We start from the raw sequence: 22500 nt of genomic DNA on the forward strand, positions 1-22500 counted from the left end.
GCCTTGCTACGGCGTCGCCCAACATGCCATGCCACGGCCTCGGCCCGCATGCCATGCCACGGCCTCGGCCCGCATGACATGCCACGGCCTCGGCCATCATGCCATGCCACGGCCTCGGCCCGCATGCCTTGCCACGGCGTTGCCCAACATGCCATGCCACGGCCTCGGCCCGCATGCCATGCCATGCCATGCCACGGCCACGGCCCGCATGCCATGCCACGGCCACGGCCTCGGCCCGCATGCCTTGCTACGGCGTCGCCCAACATGCCATGCCACGGCCTCGGCCCGCATGCCGTGCCACGGCCTCGGCCCGCATGCCGTGCCACGGCCTCGGCCCGCATGCCTTGCCACGGCGTTGCCCAACATGCCATGCCACGGCCTCGGCCCGCATGCCATGCCATGCCACGGCCTGCATGTCTTGCCACGGCGTTGCCAAACATGCCATGCCACGGCCTCGGCCCGCATGCCTTGCGACGGCGTCGCCCAACATGCCATGCCACGGCCACGGCCCGCATGCCATGGCACGGCCTCGGCCCGCATGCCTTGCTACGGCGTTGCCCAACATGCCATGCCACGGCCTCGGCCCACATGCCTTGCCACCGCGTTGCCCAGCATGCCATGCCACCGCGTTGCCCGGCGTGCCATGCCTTAGCCTTGGCCAACATGTCGAGCCACGGCCTCGGCCCGCATGCCATGCCATGCCACGGCCCGCATGTCTTGCCACGGCGTTGCCAAACATGCCATGCCACGGCCTCGGCCCGCATGACGTGCCACGGCCTCGGCCCGCATGACATGCCACGGCCTCGGCCCGCATGCCTTGCTACGGCGTCGCCCAACATGCCTTGCCACGGCCTCGGCCCGCATGCCATGCCACGGCCTCGGCCCGCATGACATGCCACGGCCTCGGACCGCATGCCTTGCTACGGCGTCGCCCAACATGCCATGCCACGGCCTCGGCCCGCATGCCACGGCACGGCCTCGGCCCGCATGCCTTGCTACGGCGTCGCCCAACATGCCATGCCACGGCCTCGGCCCGCATGCCATGCCACGGCCTCGGCCCGCATGACATGCCACGTCCTCGGACCACATGCCTTGCTACGGCGTCGCCCAACATGCCATGCCACGGCCTCGGCCCGCATGCCATGCCACGGCCTCGGCCCGCATGCCATGACACGGCCTCGGCCCGCATGACATGCCACGGCCTCGGCCCGCATGCCTTGCTACGGCGTCGCCCAACATGCCTTGCCACGGCCTCGGCCCGCATGCCATGCCACGGCCTCGGCCCGCATGCCTTGCCACGACGTCGCCCAACTTGCCATGCCACGGCCTCGGCCCGCATGCCAGGCCACGGCCTCGGCGCGCATGACATGCCACGGCCTCGGCCCGCATGCCTTGCTACGGCGTCGCCCAACATGCCATGCCACGGCCTCGGCCCGCATGCCATGCCACGGCCTCGGCCCGCATGCCATGCCACGGCCTCGGCCCGCATGACATGCCACGGCCTCGGACCGCATGCCTTGCTACGGCGTCGCCCAACATTCCATGCCACGGCCTCGGCCCGCATGCCATGCCACGGCCTCGGCCCGCATGCCACGGCACGGCCTCGGCCCGCATGCCTTGCTACGGCGTCGCCCAACATGCCATGCCACGGCCTCGGCCCGCATGCCATGCCACGGCCTCGGCCCGCATGACATGCCACGGCCTCGGACCGCATGCCTTGCTACGGCGTCGCCCAACATGCCATGCCACGGCCTCGGCCCGCATGCCTTGCGACGGCGTCGCCCAACATGCCATGCCACGGCCTCGGCCCGCATGCCATGCCACGGCCTCGGCCCGCATGACATGCCACGGCCTCGGACCGCATGCCTTGCTACGGCGTCGCCCAACATGCCATGCCACGGCCTCGGCCCGCATGCCACGGCACGGCCTCGTCCCGCATGCCTTGCTACGGCGTCGCCCAACATGCCATGCCACGGCCTCGGCCCGCATGCCATGCCACGGCCTAGGCCCGCATGACATGCCACGGCCTCGGACCGCATGCCTTGCTACGGCGTCGCCCAACATGCCATGCCACGGCCTCGGCCCGCATGCCATGCCACGGCCTCGGCCCGCATGACATGCCACGGCCTCGGCCCGCATGCCTTGCTACGGCGTCGCCCAACATGCCTTGCCACGGCCTCGGCCCGCATGCCATGCCACGGCCTCGGCCCGCATGCCTTGCCACGACGTCGCCCAACTTGCCATGCCACGGCCTCGGCCCGCATGCCATGCCACGGCCTCGGCGCGCATGACATGCCACGGCCTCGGCCCGCATGCCTTGCTACGGCGTCGCCCAACATGCCATGCCACGGCCTCGGCCCGCATGCCATGCCACGGCCTCGGCCCGCATGCCATGCCACGGCATCGGCCCGCATGCCATGCCATGCCACGGCCTCGGCCCGCATGACAGGCCACGGCCTCGGACCGCATGCCTTGCTACGGCGTCGCCCAACATGCCATGCCACGGCCTCGGCCCGCATGCCATGCCACGGCCTCGGCCCGCATGCCACGGCACGGCCTCGGCCCGCATGCCTTGCTACGGCGTCGCCCAACATGCCATGCCACGGCCTCGGCCCGCATGCCATGCCACGGCCTCGGCCCGCATGACATGCCACGGCCTCGGACCGCATGCCTTGCTACGGCGTCGCCCAACATGCCATGCCACGGCCTCGGCCCGCATGCCTTGCGACGGCGTCGCCCAACATGCCATGCCACGGCCTCTACCGCATGCCATGCCACGGCCTCGGCCCGCGTGACATGCCACGGCCTCGGCCCGCATGCCTTGCCACGACGTCGCCCAACTTGCCATGCCACGGCCTCGGCCCGCATGCCATGCCACGGCCTCGGCTCGCATGACATGCCACGGCCTCGGCCCGCATGCCTTGCTACGGCGTTGCCCAACATGCCATGCCACGGCCTCGGCCCGCATGCCTTGCCACCGCGTTGCCCAGCATGCCGTGCCACCGCGTTGCCCGGCGTGCCATGCCTTAGCCTTGGCCAACATGTCGTGCCACGGCCTCGGCCCGCATGCCATGCCACGGACGGCCTCGGCCCGCATGCCATGCCACGGCCTCGGCCCGCATGTCTTGCCACGGCGTTGCCCAACATGCCATGCCACGGCCTCGGCCCCCATGCCTTGCCACCGCGCTGGCCAGCATGCCATGCCACGGCCTCGGCCAGCATGCCATGCCACGGCCTCGGCCAGCATGCCATGGCACTGTCTTGGTCAGCATGCCATGCCATGGCACCGCCTTGTCCAGCACGCCGTGCCGCAGCGTTGGCCAGCATGCCTTGGCCGGCATGCCATGCCAATGCCTTGGGCCAACATGGCGTGCCACGGGCTGGGCCATGCCGGTCCGTTGCCCGGCATGCCACGGCCGTGGCGGCATGGCAAGCCACGGCCTCGGCCAGCATGCCATGCCCCGGCCTCGCCCAGCATGCCATGGCACGGTCTTGGTCAGCATGCCATGCCATGGCACCGCCTTGTGCAGCGTTGGCCAGCATGCCTTGGCCGGCATGCCATGCCAATGCCTTGGGCCAACATGGCGTGCCACGGGCTGGGCGAGCACGGCATGCCACGGGCTGGGCGAGCATGCCACGCCACGGCCTTGGCTAGCAGCAAGGCATGCCACGGCCTCGGCGAGCATGCCATGCCATGCCAAGGCCAAGGCCAAAGCCAAGGCCAAGGCAGTGGGCAAGGCCAAGTCCCTGTGCAAGGCATGGCCAGGGCCAAGGCCAAGGCCAAGGCCAAGGCCAAGGCCAAGGCCAAGGCCATGGCGTGCCACCGCCTCGATCGATCTTTTTGAACATGATTCTTTTATAATCTTACCCAAACCGTGCAACACAATTAAAAATGCACTACAATCAATTTTAAATGTCATTCCCTATTTTTTTGCAATTTTTCTGGAGCTTTTCGAATTTTTAAAGCCCTTATTTGGCATAAAAAAATCAAAATAAAATAAAAAAAATGAAAAAAATAATTTAATAATTTCTATAATTACTAGTGAATCATCCTTTAATTATGGGAATTTTTCCATAATTTTTTGACCATTTTTATTAATTTTTATTATTTTTTAAGTATTAATATCGAAATAAATTAAAATAAAATATTTTGTGTAAAAAAATATTTTTTTTAATTTTTTTTATGGTGTATTAAATTATTTCCTACAACTTTCATGTTGAAAGTTTTGGCAAAAAACCATTACTTTTTAAAAAAACCCCATTATGACTCCTCGAACATGCTTGATGTTTCCTCCTGCCAGATTGAAAAGGGCTTAACAGGCTATTATAAGGGGGGGGCACCTCCCTTGCCCAGGGCAAGGCAGTGGCAGGTACGCCCCATGTTGGGCGCGGCCTGGGCTGCGGCCTTGGGTTACATGCACTGCGGCTCGACCGCGGCCTGGGCTGCGGCCTGGGGCGGCTCGGCCGCGGCCATGGGCGGCCTGGACCGCGGCCTTGCGCGGCCTGGCCGCGGCCTTGGGCGGCTCGGGCGCGGCCTTGGGCGGCCTGGGCGCGGCCTTGCGCGGCCTGGGCGCGGCCTTGGGCAGCATGGCGTGGCATGCGCGCGGGCGTGGGCGGCCTGGCATGCGCGCGGCATGGGCAGCACGGCATGGCATGCGCACGGCCTGGGCGGCCTGGCATGCAGCCGGCCTGGCATGCCCGCGGCGTGGGCAGCACGGCATGGCTTGCGCACGGCCTGGGCGGCCTGGCATGCAGCTGGCCTGGCATGCCCGCGGCGTGGGCAGCACGGCATGGCATGCGCACGGCCTGGGCGGCCTGGCATGCAGCCGGCCTGGGCAGCACGGCATGGCATGCGCACGGCCTGGGCGGCTGGCATGCGGCCGGCCAGGGCAGCCTGGCCTGGCATGCCAGCGGCGTGGGCAGCGTGGCCTGTGCGAATACCGCGCGCGTGGTCTTTTGACCACGGTGCGCGTGTTGCGCGCATGGTCGCGCACGCCTTTGCACGCCTTCGCACACAACGCACGTCTAGTGATAAGAACCGCAGCCAAGGCAGCCAAGCCCCAAGGCCAAGGCCAGCAACATGGCATGCCACGGCGAAGGCAGCCCAGCCAAAGCCAGCAGCATGCCATGCCAAGGCCAGCAGCATGCCATGCCATGGCCAAGGCAGCCCAGCCAAAGCCAGCAGCATGCCATGCCACGGCCAAGGCAGGCCAACCAAAGCCAGCAGCATGCCATGCCAAGGCCAAGGCCAGCAGCATGCCATGCCACGGCCAAGGCAGGCCAGCCAAAGCCAGCAGCATGCCATGCCAAGGCCTAGGCCACCAGCATGCCATGCCACGGCCAAGGCAGCCCAGCCAAAGCCAGCAGCATGCCATGCCAAGGCCTAGGCCAGCAGCATGCCATGCCACGGCCAAGGCAGCCCAGCCAAAGCCAGCAGCATGCCATGCCAAGGCCAAGGCCAGCAGCATGCCATGCCACGGCCAAGGCAGGCCACCCAAAGCCAGCAGCATGCCATGCCAAGGCCAAGGCCAGCAGCATGCCATGCCACGGCCAACGCAGGCCAGCCAAAGCCAGCAGCATGCCATGCCAAGGCCTAGGCCACCAGCATGCCATGCCACGGCCAAGGCAGCCCAGCCAAAGCCAGCAGCATGCCATGCCAAGGCCTAGGCCAGCAGCATGCCATGCCACGGCCAAGGCAGCCCAGCCAAAGCCAGCAGCATGCCATGCCAAGGCCAAGGCCAGCAGCATGCCATGCCACGGCCAAGGCAGCCCAGCCAAAGCCAGCAGCATGCCATGCCAAGGCCTAGGCCAGCAGCATGCCATGCCACGGCCAAGGCAGCCCAGCCAAAGCCAGCAGCATGCCATGCCAAGGCCTAGGCCAGCAGCATGCCATGCCACGGCCAAGGCAGCCCAGCCAAAGCCAGCAGCATGCCATGCCAAGGCCAAGGCCAGCAGCATGCCATGCCACGGCCAAGGCAGCCCAGCCAAAGCCAACAGCATGCCAGGCCAAGGCCTAGGCCACCAGCATGCCATGCCACGGCCAAGGCAGCCCAGCCAAAGCCAGCAGCATGCCACGCCAAGGCCTAGGCCAGCAGCATGCCATGCCACGGCCAAGGCAGCCCAGCCAAAGCCAGCAGCATGCCATGCCAAGGCCAAGGCCAGCAGCATGCCATGCCACGGCCAAGGCAGCCCAGCCAAAGCCAGCAGCATGCCATGCCAAGGCCAAGGCCAGCAGCATGCCATGCCACGGCCAAGGCAGCCCAGCCAAAGCCAGCAGCATGCCATGCCAAGGCCTAGGCCAGCAGCATGCCATGCCACGGCCAAGGCAGGCCAGCCAAAGCCAGCAGCATGCCATGCCAAGGCCTAGGCCACCAGCATGCCATGCCACGGCCAAGGCAGCCCAGCCAAAGCCAGCAGCATGCCATGCCAAGGCCAAGGCCAGCAGCATGCCATGCCACGGCCAGGGCAACCCAGCCAAAGCGAGCAGCATGCCATGCCAAGGCCAAGGCCAGCAGCATGCCATGCCACGGCCAAGGCAGCCCAGCCAAAGCCAGCAGCATGCCATGCCAAGGCCAAGGCCAGCAGCATGCCATGCCACGGCCAAGGCAGGCCAGCCAAAGCCAGCAGCATGCCATGCCAAGGCCAAGGCCAGCAGCATGCCATGCCACGGCCAAGGCAGCCCAGCCAAAGCCAGCAGCATGCCATGCCAAGGCCTAGGCCAGCAGCATGCCATGCCACGGCCAAGGCAGGCCAGCCAAAGCCAGCAGCATGCCATGCCAAGGCCTAGGCCACCAGCATGCCATGCCACGGCCAAGGCAGCCCAGCCAAAGCCAGCAGCATGCCATGCCAAGGCCTAGGCCAGCAGCATGCCATGCCACGGCCAAGGCAGGCCAGCCAAAGCCAGCAGCATGCCATGCCAAGGCCAAGGCCAGCAGCATGCCATGCCACGGCCAAGGCAGCCCAGCCAAAGCCAGCAGCATGCCATGCCAAGGCCTAGGCCAGCAGCATGCCATGCCACGGCCAAGGCAGGCCAGCCAAAGCCAGCAGCATGCCATGCCAAGGCCTAGGCCACCAGCATGCCATGCCAAGGCCAAGGCAGCCCAGCCAAAGCCAGCAGCATGCCATGCCAAGGCCAAGGCCAGCAGCATGCCATGCCACGGCCAAGGCAGCCCAGCCAAAGCCAGCAGCATGCCATGCCAAGGCCAAGGCCAGCAGCATGCCATGCCACGGCCAAGGCAGCCCAGCCAAAGCCAGCAGCATGACATGCTAAGGCCTAGGCCAGCAGCATGCCATGCCACGGCCAAGGCAGGCCAGCCAAAGCCAGCAGCATGCCATGCCAAGGCCTAGGCCAGCAGCATGCCATGCCACGGCCAAGGCAGGCCAGCCAAAGCCAGTAGCATGCCATGCCAAGGCCAAGGCCAAGGCAGGCCAGCCAAAGCCAGCAGCATGCCATGCCAAGGCCTAGGCCACCAGCATGCCATGCCACGGCCAAGGCAGCCCAGCCAAAGCCAGCAGCATGCCATGCCAAGGCCTAGGCCAGCAGCATGCCATGCCACGGCCAAGGCAGCCCAGCCAAAGCCGGCAGCATGCCATGCCAAGGCCAGCAGCATGCCATGCCACGGCCAAGGCAGCCCAGCCAAAGCCAGCAGCATGCCATGCCACGGCCAAGGCAGGCCAACCAAAGCCAGCAGCATGCCATGCCAAGGCCAAGGCCAGCAGCATGCCATGCCACGGCCAAGGCAGGCCAGCCAAAGCCAGCAGCATGCCATGCCAAGGCCTAGGCCACCAGCATGCCATGCCACGGCCAAGGCAGCCCAGCCAAAGCCAGCAGCATGCCATGCCAAGGCCTAGGCCAGCAGCATGCCATGCCACGGCCAAGGCAGCCCAGCCAAAGCCAGCAGCATGCCATGCCAAGGCCAAGGCCAGCAGCAAGCCATGCCACGGCCAAGGCAGCCCAGCCAAAGCCAGCAGCATGCCATGCCAAGGCCTAGGCCAGCAGCATGGCATGCCACGGCGAAGGCAGCCCAGCCAAAGCCAGCATCATGCCATGCCAAGGCCAAGGCCAGCAGCATGCCATGCCACGGCCAAGGCAGCCCAGCCAAAGCCAGCAGCATGCCATGCCAAGGCCTAGGCCAGCAGCATGCCATGCCACGGCCAAGGCAGCCCAGCCAAAGCCAGCAGCATGCCATGCCAAGGCCAAGGCCAGCAGCATGCCATGCCACGGCCAAGGCAGGCCAGCCAAAGCCAGCAGCATGCCATGCCAAGGCCTAGGCCAGCAGCATGCCATGCCACGGCCAAGGCAGCCCAGCCAAAGCCAGCAGCATGCCATGCCAAGGCCTAGGCCAGCAGCATGCCATGCCACGGCCAAGGCAGCCCAGCCAAAGCCAGCAGCATGCCATGCCAAGGCCAAGGCCAGCAGCATGCCATGCCACGGCCAAGGCAGCCCAGCCAAAGCCAGCAGCATGCCATGCCAAGGCCAAGGCCAGCAGCATGCCATGCCACGGCCAAGGCAGCCCAGCCAAAGCCAGCAGCATGCCATGCCAAGGCCTAGGCCAGCAGCATGCCATGCCACGGCCAAGGCAGGCCAGCCAAAGCCAGCAGCATGCCATGCCAAGGCCAAGGCCAGCAGCATGCCATGCCACGGCCAAGGCAGCCCAGCCAAAGCCAGCAGCATGCCATGCCAAGGCCTAGGCCAGCAGCATGCCATGCCACGGCCAAGGCAGGCCAGCCAAAGCCAGCAACATGCCATGCCAAGGCCTAGGCCACCAGCATGCCATGCCACGGCCAAGGCAGCCCAGCCAAAGCCAGCAGCATGCCATGCCAAGGCCTAGGCCAGCAGCATGCCATGCCACGGCCAAGGCAGCCCAGCCAAAGCCAGCAGCATGCCATGCCAAGGCCAAGGCCAGCAGCATGCCATGCCACGGCCAAGGCAGGCCAACCAAAGCCAGCAGCATGCCATGCCAAGGCCAAGGCCAGCAGCATGCCATGCCACGGCCAACGCAGGCCAGCCAAAGCCAGCAGCATGCCATGCCAAGGCCTAGGCCACCAGCATGCCATGCCACGGCCAAGGCAGCCCAGCCAAAGCCAGCAGCATGCCATGCCAAGGCCTAGGCCAGCAGCATGCCATGCCACGGCCAAGGCAGCCCAGCCAAAGCCAGCAGCATGCCATGCCAAGGCCGAGGCCAGCAGCATGCCATGCCACGGCCAAGGCAGCCCAGCCAAAGCCAGCAGCATGCCATGCCAAGGCCCAGGCCAGCAGCATGCCATGCCACGGCCAAGGCAGGCCAGCCAAAGCCAGCAGCATGCCATGCCAAGGCCTAGGCCAGCAGCATGCCATGCCACGGCCAAGGCAGCCCAGCCAAAGCCAGCAGCATGCCATGCCAAGGCCTAGGCCAGCAGCATGCCATGCCACGGCCAAGGCAGCCCAGCCAAAGCCAGCAGCATGCCATGCCAAGGCCAAGGCCAGCAGCATGCCATGCCACGGCCAAGGCAGCCCAGCCAAAGCCAGCAGCATGCCAGGCCAAGGCCTAGGCCACCAGCATGCCATGCCACGGCCAGGGCAGCCCAGCCAAAGCCAGCAGCATGCCACGCCAAGGCCTAGGCCAACAGCATGCCATGCCACGGCCAAGGCAGCCCAGCCAAAGCCAGCAGCATGCCATGCCAAGGCCAAGGCCAGCAGCATGCCATGCCACGGCCAAGGCAGCCCAGCCAAAGCCAGCAGCATGCCATGCCAAGGCCAAGGCCAGCAGCATGCCATGCCACGGCCAAGGCAGGCCAGCCAAAGCCAGCAGCATGCCATGCCAAGGCCTAGGCCACCAGCATGCCATGCCACGGCCAAGGCAGCCCAGCCAAAGCCAGCAGCATGCCAGGCCAAGGCCTAGGCCACCAGCATGCCATGCCACGGCCAGGGCAGCCCAGCCAAAGCCAGCAGCATGCCACGCCAAGGCCTAGGTGAGCAGCATGCCATGCCACGGCCACGGCAGCCCAGCCAAAGCCAGCAGCATGCCATGCCAAGGCCAAGGCCAGCAGCATGCCATGCCACGGCCAAGGCAGCCCAGCCAAAGCCAGCAGCATGCCATGCCAAGGCCAAGGCCAGCAGCATGCCATGCCACGGCCAAGGCAGGCCAGCCAAAGCCAGCAGCATGCCATGCCAAGGCCTAGGCCACCAGCATGCCATGCCACGGCCAAGGCAGCCCAGCCAAAGCCAGCAGCATGCCATGCCAAGGCCTAGGCCAGCAGCATGCCATGCCACGGCCAAGGCAGCCCAGCCAAAGCCAGCAGCATGCCATGCCAAGGCCAGCAGCATGCCATGCCACGGCCAAGGCAGCCCAGCCAAAGCCAGCAGCATGCCATGCCACGGCCAAGGCAGGCCAACCAAAGCCAGCAGCATGCCATGCCAAGGCCAAGGCCAGCAGCATGCCATGCCACGGCCAAGGCAGGCCAGCCAAAGCCAGCAGCATGCCATGCCAAGGCCTAGGCCACCAGCATGCCATGCCACGGCCAAGGCAGCCCAGCCAAAGCCAGCAGCATGCCATGCCAAGGCCTAGGCCAGCAGCATGCCATGCCACGGCCAAGGCAGCCCAGCCAAAGCCAGCAGCATGCCATGCCAAGGCCAAGGCCAGCAGCATGCCATGCCACGGCCAAGGCAGCCCAGCCAAAGCCAGCAGCATGCCATGCCAAGGCCTAGGCCAGCAGCATGGCATGCCACGGCGAAGGCAGCCCAGCCAAAGCCAGCATCATGCCATGCCAAGGCCAAGGCCAGCAGCATGCCATGCCACGGCCAAGGCAGCCCAGCCAAAGCCAGCAGCATGCCATGCCAAGGCCTAGGCCAGCAGCATGCCATGCCACGGCCAAGGCAGCCCAGCCAAAGCCAGCAGCATGCCATGCCAAGGCCAAGGCCAGCAGCATGCCATGCCACGGCCAAGGCAGGCCAGCCAAAGCCAGCAGCATGCCATGCCAAGGCCTAGGCCAGCAGCATGCCATGCCACGGCCAAGGCAGCCCAGCCAAAGCCAGCAGCATGCCATGCCAAGGCCTAGGCCAGCAGCATGCCATGCCACGGCCAAGGCAGCCCAGCCAAAGCCAGCAGCATGCCATGCCAAGGCCAAGGCCAGCAGCATGCCATGCCACGGCCAAGGCAGCCCAGCCAAAGCCAGCAGCATGCCATGCCAAGGCCAAGGCCAGCAGCATGCCATGCCACGGCCAAGGCAGCCCAGCCAAAGCCAGCAGCATGCCATGCCAAGGCCTAGGCCAGCAGCATGCCATGCCACGGCCAAGGCAGGCCAGCCAAAGCCAGCAGCATGCCATGCCAAGGCCTAGGCCACCAGCATGCCATGCCACGGCCAAGGCAGCCCAGCCAAAGCCAGCAGCATGCCATGCCAAGGCCAAGGCCAGCAGCATGCCATGCCACGGCCAAGGCAGCCCAGCCAAAGCCAGCAGCATGCCATGCCAAGGCCAAGGCCAGCAGCATGCCATGCCACGGCCAAGGCAGCCCAGCCAAAGCCAGCAGCATGCCATGCCAAGGCCAAGGCCAGCAGCATGCCATGCCACGGCCAAGGCAGGCCAGCCAAAGCCAGCAGCATGCCATGCCAAGGCCAAGGCCAGCAGCATGCCATGCCACGGCCAAGGCAGCCCAGCCAAAGCCAGCAGCATGCCATGCCAAGGCCTAGGCCAGCAGCATGCCATGCCACGGCCAAGGCAGGCCAGCCAAAGCCAGCAGCATGCCATGCCAAGGCCTAGGCCACCAGCATGCCATGCCACGGCCAAGGCAGCCCAGCCAAAGCCAGCAGCATGCCATGCCAAGGCCTAGGCCAGCAGCATGCCATGCCACGACCAAGGCAGGCCAGCCAAAGCCAGCAGCATGCCATGCCAAGGCCTAGGCCAGCAGCATGCCATGCCACGGCCAAGGCAGGCCAGCCAAAGCCAGCAGCATGCCATGCCAAGGCATAGGCCACCAGCATGCCATGCCACGGCCAAGGCAGCCCAGCCAAAGCCAGCAGCATGCCATGCCAAGGCCAAGGCCAGCAGCATGCCATGCCACGGCCAAGGCAGCCCAGCCAAAGCCAGCAGCATGCCATGCCAAGGCCAAGGCCAGCAGCATGCCATGCCACGGCCAAGGCAGCCCAGCCAAAGCCAGCAGCATGACATGCCAAGGCCTAGGCCAGCAGCATGCCATCCCACGGCCAAGGCAGGCCAGCCAAAGCCAGCAGCATGCCATGCCAAGGCCTAGGCCAGCAGCATGCCATGCCAAGGCAGGCCAGCAGCATGCCATGCCACGGCCAAGGCAGCCCAGCCAAAGCCAGCAGCATGCCATGCCACGGCCAAGGCCAGCAGCATGCCATGCCACGGCCAACGCAGGCCAGCCAAAGCCAGCAGCATGCCATGCCAAGGCCTAGGCCACCAGCATGCCATGCCACGGCCAAGGCAGCCCAGCCAAAGCCAGCAGCATGCCATGCCAAGGCCTAGGCCAGCAGCATGCCATGCCACGGCCAAGGCAGCCCAGCCAAAGCCAGCAGCATGCCATGCCACGGCCAAGGCAGCCCAGCCAAAGCCAGCAGCATGCCATGCCACGGCCAAGGCAGGCCAACCAAAGCCAGCAGCATGCCATGCCAAGGCCAAGGCCAGCAGCATGCCATGCCACGGCCAAGGCAGGCCAGCCAAAGCCAGCAGCATGCCATGCCAAGGCCTAGGCCACCAGCATGCCATGCCACGGCCAAGGCAGCCCAGCCAAAGCCAGCAGCATGCCATGCCAAGGCCTAGGCCAGCAGCATGCCATGCCACGGCCAAGGCAGCCCAGCCAAAGCCAGCAGCATGCCATGCCAAGGCCAAGGCCAGCAGCATGCCATGCCACGGCCAAGGCAGCCCAGCCAAAGCCAGCAGCATGCCATGCCAAGGCCTAGGCCAGCAGCATGGCATGCCACGGCGAAGGCAGCCCAGCCAAAGCCAGCATCATGCCATGCCAAGGCCAAGGCCAGCAGCATGCCATGCCACGGCCAAGGCAGCCCAGCCAAAGCCAGCAGCATGCCATGCCAAGGCCTAGGCCAGCAGCATGCCATGCCACGGCCAAGGCAGCCCAGCCAAAGCCAGCAGCATGCCATGCCAAGGCCAAGGCCAGCAGCATGCCATGCCACGGCCAAGGCAGGCCAGCCAAAGCCAGCAGCATGCCATGCCAAGGCCTAGGCCAGCAGCATGCCATGCCACGGCCAAGGCAGCCCAGCCAAAGCCAGCAGCATGCCATGCCAAGGCCTAGGCCAGCAGCATGCCATGCCACGGCCAAGGCAGCCCAGCCAAAGCCAGCAGCATGCCATGCCAAGGCCAAGGCCAGCAGCATGCCATGCCACGGCCAAGGCAGCCCAGCCAAAGCCAGCAGCATGCCATGCCAAGGCCAAGGCCAGCAGCATGCCATGCCACGGCCAAGGCAGCCCAGCCAAAGCCAGCAGCATGCCATGCCAAGGCCTAGGCCAGCAGCATGCCATGCCACGGCCAAGGCAGGCCAGCCAAAGCCAGCAGCATGCCATGCCAAGGCCTAGGCCACCAGCATGCCATGCCACGGCCAAGGCAGCCCAGCCAAAGCCAGCAGCATGCCATGCCAAGGCCAAGGCCAGCAGCATGCCATGCCACGGCCAAGGCAGCCCAGCCAAAGCCAGCAGCATGCCATGCCAAGGCCAAGGCCAGCAGCATGCCATGCCACGGCCAAGGCAGCCCAGCCAAAGCCAGCAGCATGCCATGCCAAGGCCAAGGCCAGCAGCATGCCATGCCACGGCCAAGGCAGGCCAGCCAAAGCCAGCAGCATGCCATGCCAAGGCCAAGGCCAGCAGCATGCCATGCCACGGCCAAGGCAGCCCAGCCAAAGCCAGCAGCATGCCATGCCAAGGCCTAGGCCAGCAGCATGCCATGCCACGGCCAAGGCAGGCCAGCCAAAGCCAGCAGCATGCCATGCCAAGGCCTAGGCCACCAGCATGCCATGCCACGGCCAAGGCAGCCCAGCCAAAGCCAGCAGCATGCCATGCCAAGGCCTAGGCCAGCAGCATGCCATGCCACGACCAAGGCAGGCCAGCCAAAGCCAGCAGCATGCCATGCCAAGGCCTAGGCCAGCAGCATGCCATGCCACGGCCAAGGCAGGCCAGCCAAAGCCAGCAGCATGCCATGCCAAGGCATAGGCCACCAGCATGCCATGCCACGGCCAAGGCAGCCCAGCCAAAGCCAGCAGCATGCCATGCCAAGGCCAAGGCCAGCAGCATGCCATGCCACGGCCAAGGCAGCCCAGCCAAAGCCAGCAGCATGCCATGCCAAGGCCAAGGCCAGCAGCATGCCATGCCACGGCCAAGGCAGCCCAGCCAAAGCCAGCAGCATGACATGCCAAGGCCTAGGCCAGCAGCATGCCATCCCACGGCCAAGGCAGGCCAGCCAAAGCCAGCAGCATGCCATGCCAAGGCCTAGGCCAGCAGCATGCCATGCCAAGGCCTAGGCCAGCAGCATGCCATGCCAAGGCCTAGGCCAGCAGCATGCCATGCCAAGGCAGGCCAGCCAAAGCCAGCAGCATGCCATGCCAAGGCCTAGGCCAGCAGCATGCCATGCCACGGCCAAGGCAGGCCAGCCAAAGCCAGCAGCATGCCATGCCAAGGCATAGGCCACCAGCATGCCATGCCACGGCCAAGGCAGCCCAGCCAAAGCCAGCAGCATGCCATGCCAAGGCCAAGGCCAGCAGCATGCCATGCCACGGCCAAGGCAGCCCAGCCAAAGCCAGCAGCATGCCATGCCAAGGCCAAGGCCAGCAGCATGCCATGCCACGGCCAAGGCAGCCCAGCCAAAGCCAGCAGCATGACATGCCAAGGCCTAGGCCAGCAGCATGCCATCCCACGGCCAAGGCAGGCCAGCCAAAGCCAGCAGCATGCCATGCCAAGGCCTAGGCCAGCAGCATGCCATGCCACGGCCAAGGCAGGCCAGCCAAAGCCAGCAGCATGCCATGCCAAGGCCAAGGCCAGCAGCATGCCATGCCACGGCCAAGGCAGCCCAGCCAAAGCCAGCAGCATGCCATGCCAAGGCCTAGGCCAGCAGCATGCCATGCCACGGCCAAGGCAGGCCAGCCAAAGCCAGCAACATGCCATGCCAAGGCCTAGGCCACCAGCATGCCATGCCACGGCCAAGGCAGCCCAGCCAAAGCCAGCAGCATGCCATGCCAAGGCCTAGGCCAGCAGCATGCCATGCCACGGCCAAGGCAGCCCAGCCAAAGCCAGCAGCATGCCATGCCAAGGCCAAGGCCAGCCGCATGCCATGCCACGGCCAAGGCAGGCCAACCAAAGCCAGCAGCATGCCATGCCAAGGCCAAGGCCAGCAGCATGCCATGCCACGGCCAACGCAGGCCAGCCAAAGCCAACAGCATGCCATGCCAAGGCCTAGGCCACCAGCATGCCATGCCACAGCCAAGGCAGCCCAGCCAAAGCCAGCAGCATGCCATGCCAAGGCCTAGGCCAGCAGCATGCCATGCCACGGCCAAGGCAGCCCAGCCAAAGCCAGCAGCATGCCATGCCAAGGCCAAGGCCAGCAGCATGCCATGCCACGGCCAAGGCAGCCCAGCCAAAGCCAGCAGCATGCCATGCCAAGGCCAAGGCCAGCAGCATGCCATGCCACGGCCAAGGCAGGCCAGCCAAAGCCAGCAGCATGCCATGCCAAGGCCTAGGCCAGCAGCATGCCATGCCACGGCCAAGGCAGCCCAGCCAAAGCCAGCAGCATGCCATGCCAAGGCCTAGGCCAGCAGCATGCCATGCCACGGCCAAGGCAGCCCAGCCAAAGCCAGCAGCATGCCATGCCAAGGCCAAGGCCAGCAGCATGCCATGCCACGGCCAAGGCAGCCCAGCCAAAGCCAGCAGCATGCCAGGCCAAGGCCTAGGCCACCAGCATGCCATGCCACGGCCAGGGCAGCCCAGCCAAAGCCAGCAGCATGCCACGCCAAGGCCTAGGCCAGCAGCATGCCATGCCACGGCCAAGGCAGCCCAGCCAAAGCCAGCAGCATGCCATGCCAAGGCCAAGGCCAGCAGCATGCCATGCCACGGCCAAGGCAGCCCAGCCAAAGCCAGCAGCATGCCATGCCAAGGCCAAGGCCAGCAGCATGCCATGCCACGGCCAAGGCAGCCCAGCCAAAGCCAGCAGCATGCCATGCCAAGGCCTAGGCCAGCAGCATGCCATGCCACGGCCAAGGCAGGCCAGCCAAAGCCAGCAGCATGCCATGCCAAGGCCTAGGCCACCAGCATGCCATGCCACGGCCAAGGCAGCCCAGCCAAAGCCAGCAGCATGCCATGCCAAGGCCAAGGCCAGCAGCATGCCATGCCACGGCCAAGGCAGCCCAGCCAAAGCCAGCAGCATGCCATGCCAAGGCCAAGGCCAGCAGCATGCCATGCCACGGCCAAGGCAGCCCAGCCAAAGCCAGCAGCATGCCATGCCAAGGCCAAGGCCAGCAGCATGCCCTGCCACGGCCAAGGCAGCCCAGCCAAAGCCAGCAGCATGCCATGCCAAGGCCAAGGCCAGCAGCATGCCATGCCACGGCCAAGGCAGCCCAGCCAAAGCCAGCAGCATGCCATGCCAAGGCCTAGGCCAGCAGCATGCCATGCCACGGCCAAGGCAGGCCAGCCAAAGCCAGCAGCATGCCATGCCAAGGCCTAGGCCACCAGCATGCCATGCCACGGCCAAGGCAGCCCAGCCAAAGCCAGCAGCATGCCATGCCAAGGCCTAGGCCAGCAGCATGCCATGCCACGGCCAAGGCAGGCCAGCCAAAGCCAGCAGCATGCCATGCCAAGGCCAAGGCCAGCAGCATGCCATGCCACGGCCAAGGCAGCCCAGCCAAAGCCAGCAGCATGCCATGCCAAGGCCTAGGCCACCAGCATGCCATGCCACGGCCAAGGCAGCCCAGCCAAAGCCAGCAGCATGCCATGCCAAGGCCTAGGCCAGCAGCATGCCATGCCACGGCCAAGGCAGCCCAGCCAAAGCCAGCAGCATGACATGCCAAGGCCTAGGCCAGCAGCATGCCATGCCACGGCCAAGGCAGGCCAGCCAAAGCCAGCAGCATGCCATGCCAAGGCCTAGGCCAGCAGCATGCCATGCCACGGCCAAGGCAGGCCAGCCAAAGCCAGCAGCATGCCATGCCAAGGCCAAGGCCAGCAGCATGCCATGCCACGGCCAAGGCAGCCCAGCCAAAGCCAGCAGCATGCCATGCCAAGGCCTAGGCCAGCAGCATGCCATGCCACGGCCAAGGCAGGCCAGCCAAAGCCAGCAGCATGCCATGCCAAGGCCTAGGCCACCAGCATGCCATGCCACGGCCAAGGCAGCCCAGCCAAAGCCAGCAGCATGCCATGCCAAGGCCTAGGCCAGCAGCATGCCATGCCACGGCCAAGGCAGCCCAGCCAAAGCCAGCAGCATGCCATGCCAAGGCCAAGGCCAGCAGCATGCCATGCCACGGCCAAGGCAGGCCACCCAAAGCCAGCAGCATGCCATGCCAAGGCCAAGGCCAGCAGCATGCCATGCCACGGCCAACGCAGGCCAGCCAAAGCCAGCAGCATGCCATGCCAAGGCCTAGGCCACCAGCATGCCATGCCACGGCCAAGGCAGCCCAGCCAAAGCCAGCAGCATGCCATGCCAAGGCCTAGGCCAGCAGCATGCCATGCCACGGCCAAGGCAGCCCAGCCAAAGCCAGCAGCATGCCATGCCAAGGCCAAGGCCAGCAGCATGCCATGCCACGGCCAAGGCAGCCCAGCCAAAGCCAGCAGCATGCCATGCCAAGGCCAAGGCCAGCAGCATGCCATGCCACGGCCAAGGCAGGCCAGCCAAAGCCAGCAGCATGCCATGCCAAGGCCTAGGCCAGCAGCATGCCATGCCACGGCCAAGGCAGCCCAGCCAAAGCCAGCAGCATGCCATGCCAAGGCCTAGGCCAGCAGCATGCCATGCCACGGCCAAGGCAGCCCAGCCAAAGCCAGCAGCATGCCATGCCAAGGCCAAGGCCAGCAGCATGCCATGCCACGGCCAAGGCAGCCCAGCCAAAGCCAGCAGCATGCCAGGCCAAGGCCTAGGCCACCAGCATGCCATGCCACGGCCAGGGCAGCCCAGCCAAAGCCAGCAGCATGCCACGCCAAGGCCTAGGCCAGCAGCATGCCATGCCACGGACAAGGCAGCCCAGCCAAAGCCAGCAGCATGCCATGCCAAGGCCAAGGCCAGCAGCATGCCATGCCACGGCCAAGGCAGCCCAGCCAAAGCCAGCAGCATGCCATGCCAAGGCCTAGGCCAGCAGCATGCCATGCCACGGCCAGGGCAGGCCAGCCAAAGCCAGCAGCATGCCATGCCAAGGCCTAGGCCACCAGCATGCCATGCCACGGCCAAGGCAGCCCAGCCAAAGCCAGCAGCATGCCATGCCAAGGCCAAGGCCAGCAGCATGCCATGCCACGGCCAAGGCAGCCCAGCCAAAGCCAGCAGCATGCCATGCCAAGGCCAAGGCCAGCAGCATGCCATGCCACGGCCAAGGCAGCCCAGCCAAAGCCAGCAGCATGCCATGCCAAGGCCAAGGCCAGCAGCATGCCATGCCACGGCCAAGGCAGCCCAGCCAAAGCCAGCAGCATGCCATGCCAAGGCCAAGGCCAGCAGCATGCCATGCCACGGCCAAGGCAGCCCAGCCAAAGCCAGCAGCATGCCATGCCAAGGCCTAGGCCAGCAGCATGCCATGCCACGGCCAAGGCAGGCCAGCCAAAGCCAGCAGCATGCCATGCCAAGGCCTAGGCCACCAGCATGCCATGCCACGGCCAAGGCAGCCCAGCCAAAGCCAGCAGCATGCCATGCCAAGGCCTAGGCCAGCAGCATGCCATGCCACGGCCAAGGCAGGCCAGCCAAAGCCAGCAGCATGCCATGCCAAGGCCAAGGCCAGCAGCATGCCATGCCACGGCCAAGGCAGCCCAGCCAAAGCCAGCAGCATGCCATGCCAAGGCCTAGGCCAGCAGCATGCCATGCCACGGCCAAGGCAGGCCAGCCAAAGCCAGCAGCATGCCATGCCAAGGCCTAGGCCAGCAGCATGCCATGCCACGGCCAAGGCAGGCCAGCCAAAGCCAGCAGCATGCCATGCCAAGGCCTAGGCCACCAGCATGCCATGCCACGGCCAAGGCAGCCCAGCCAAAGCCAGCAGCATGCCATGCCAAGGCCAAGGCCAGCAGCATGCCATGCCACGGCCAAGGCAGCCCAGCAAAAGCCAGCAGCATGCCATGCCAAGGCCAAGGCCAGCAGCATGCCATGCCACGGCCAAGGCAGCCCAGCCAAAGCCAGCAGCATGACATGCCAAGGCCTAGGCCAGCAGCATGCCATGCCACGGCCAAGGCAGGCCAGCCAAAGCCAGCAGCATGCCATGCCAAGGCCTAGGCCAGCAGCATGCCATGCCACGGCCAAGGCAGGCCAGCCAAAGCGAGCAGCATGCCATGCCAAGGCCAAGGCCAGCAGCATGCCATACCACGGCCAAGGCAGCCCAGCCAAAGCCAGCAGCATGCCATGCCAAGGCCTAGGCCAGCAGCATGCCATGCCACGGCCAAGGCAGGCCAGCCAAAGCCAGCAGCATGCCATGCCAAGGCCTAGGCCACCAGCATGCCATGCCACGGCCAAGGCAGCCCAGCCAAAGCCAGCAGCATGCCATGCCAAGGCCTAGGCCAGCAGCATGCCATGCCACGACCAAGGCAGCCCAGCCAAAGCCAGCAGCATGCCATGCCAAGGCCAAGGCCAGCAGCATGCCATGCCACGGCCAAGGCAGCCCAACCAAAGCCAGCAGCATGACATGCCAAGGCCTAGGCCAGCAGCATGCCATGCCACGGCCAAGGCAGGCCAGCCAAAGCCAGCAGCATGCCATGCCAAGGCCAAGGCCAGCAGCATGCCATGCCACGGCCAAGGCAGCCCAGCCAAAGCCAGCAGCATGCCATGCCAAGGCCAAGGCCAGCAGCATGCCATGCCACGGCCAAGGCAGGCCAGCCAAAGCCAGCAGCATGCCATGCCAAGGCCTAGGCCAGCAGCATGCCATGCCACGGCCAAGGCAGCCCAGCCAAAGCCAGCAGCATGCCATGCCAAGGCCTAGGCCAGCAGCATGCCATGCCACGGCCAAGGCAGCCCAGCCAAAGCCAGCAGCATGCCATGCCAAGGCCTAGGCCAGCAGCATGCCATGCCACGGCCAAGGCAGGCCAGCCAAAGCCAGCAGCATGCCATGCCAAGGCCTAGGCCAGCAGCATGCCATGCCACGGCCAAGGCAGCCCAGCCAAAGCCAGCAGCATGCCATGCCAAGGCCTAGGCCACCAGCATGCCATGCCACGGCCAAGGCAGCCCAGCCAAAGCCAGCAGCATGCCATGCCAAGGCCTAGGCCAGCAGCATGCCATGCCACAGCCAAGGCCAAGGCCAACGCAGCCCAGCCAAAGCCAGCGGCATGCCATGCCAAGGCCAAGGCCAGCCGCATGTCTTGCCACGGCCTTGTCCCGCAGCGTGGCGTGCCTTGGCCTTGGGCTAGAACATCGCATGCCATGCCCTTGGCAAGCAATCCTGTCCCTCGTGTAATTGCCATTTGGTTTGGCTTTGACTTACGTATATGTTGCCCTGCGAAATGCTTGTCCCTCGGGTAATAGCCGTTTGGTTGCCTTTGACTTGCGAACACGTTGCTAGTGCTTTCCCCAGTGAAAGCTTGTTGGGAAAAGTATGTCCCTCGGAAGTTGCCTGTTGCGTTTGTTATTTGCATTCGAGCTATCCGATGCTTGCTCGGTTTCTCTAAGAGTTTTTGCACGTTCGTCGGGCTTTTTAATTATTTATTTACTCATAAAAATTATAATAAAATAAATTAAAAATAAAAAAATAATTAAAAAAATTACTATAATTACTAGTGCCTCATCTTATAATTGTTGGAATTTTTCTAGAATTTTTTGAGTATTTTTAGTAATTTTTATTATTTTTTAAGTATTAAAATTGAAATAAATTAAAATAAAATATTCCGGTGGCCAAATATTTTTTTATAATTTTTTTTATGGTGTATTAAATTATTTCATACAACTTTCATGTTGAAAGTTTTGGCAAAAAACCATTACTTTTTAAAAAAACCCCATTATGACTCCTCGAACATGGTTGATGTTTCCTCCTGCCAGATTGAAAAGGGCTTAACAGGCTATTATAAGGGGGGGGCACCTCCCTTAAGGCTGGCCAGCATGGCCAGGCCACAGGCCACGCCTATGCCTAGGCGGGCGCTTGGCACATGCCATCGCTTGGCTTGTGGCATTGGCTTGTGGCATCGAAACTACATAGCCAAGCACGGGATGCGTCGAGTGGCGGCCCGCGGTGGTGGCGGTGGCACGTTGGCCTAGGCCAGCATGCCATGCCACAGCCTTGGCCAGCAACATGGCATGCCAAAGCCTTGGCCAGCAGCATGCCATGCCCTGGCCTTGGCAAGCATGTCATGCCACGGCCTTGGCCAGCAGCATGCCATGCCACGGCCTTGGCCAGCAGCATGCCATGCCCCGGCCTTGGCCAGCATGTCATGCCACGGCCTTGGCCAGCAGCATGCCATGCCACAGCCTTGGCCAGCAGCATGCCATGCCACAGCCTTGGCCAGCAACATGGCATGCCAAAGCCTTGGCCAGCAGCACGCCATGCCCCGGCCTTGGCAAGCTTGTCATGCCACGGCCATGGCCAGCAGCGTGCTATGCCCCGGCCTTGGCCAGCAGCGTGCCATGCCACGACCTTGGCCAGCAGCTTGCCATGCCCCGGCCTTGGCCAGCATGTCATGCCACGGCCTTGGCCAGCAGCATGCCATGCCACGACCTTGGCCAGCAACATGGCATGCCAAAGCCTTGGCCGGCAGCATGCCATGCCGCGGCCTTTGCCCGCAGCATGGCAAGCCCAAGCCTTGGTCAGCAGCAGCATGCCATGCCAACGCCTTGGCCAGCAGCATGCCTTGCCACGGCCTCGTCCAGCAGCATGGCATGCCACGCCACGGCCTCGGCCATCAGCATGCCTTGCCACGGCCTCGGCCATCAGCATGCCTTGCCACGGCCTTGTCCAGCAGCATGGCATGCCCGGCCTTGGCCAGCAGCATGTCATGCCACGGCCTTGGCAAGCATGCCAAGCCACGGCCTTGGCAAGCATGCCATGTCCCTCGGGTAATTGTACAAGTTGCCTTGCGAAATGCATGTCCCTCGGTTAAATTGCCATTTGGTTGGCTTTGGCGTGCGAACGAGTTGCCTGTGCTTTCCTTGTGGAAGCTTGTTGCGAGAAGTATGTCCCTCGAAAGTTGCCTGTTGCGTTTGTTATTTGCATTCGCGCTAACCGGTGCTTGCTCGGCCTCTCTAAATGTTTTCGCGCGTTCGTCGGGCTTCTTGGTCCTTCGGGGGGTGATTCGTTTTGGGGGGCTGGTGCACAGTGTACGTCGTGGCGCGTGAGTTGTGTTCGGTTTGTGCGAGTTGGACGGATCCCTGCCTGTGCAGCGAACTCCACTGGTGCATTCCTCCATGTC

Source organism: Camellia sinensis, chromosome 6, assembly GCF_055761805.1.
Source record: "Camellia sinensis isolate YWXY chromosome 6, ASM5576180v1, whole genome shotgun sequence".
Taxonomy (NCBI): Eukaryota; Viridiplantae; Streptophyta; class Magnoliopsida; order Ericales; family Theaceae; genus Camellia; species Camellia sinensis.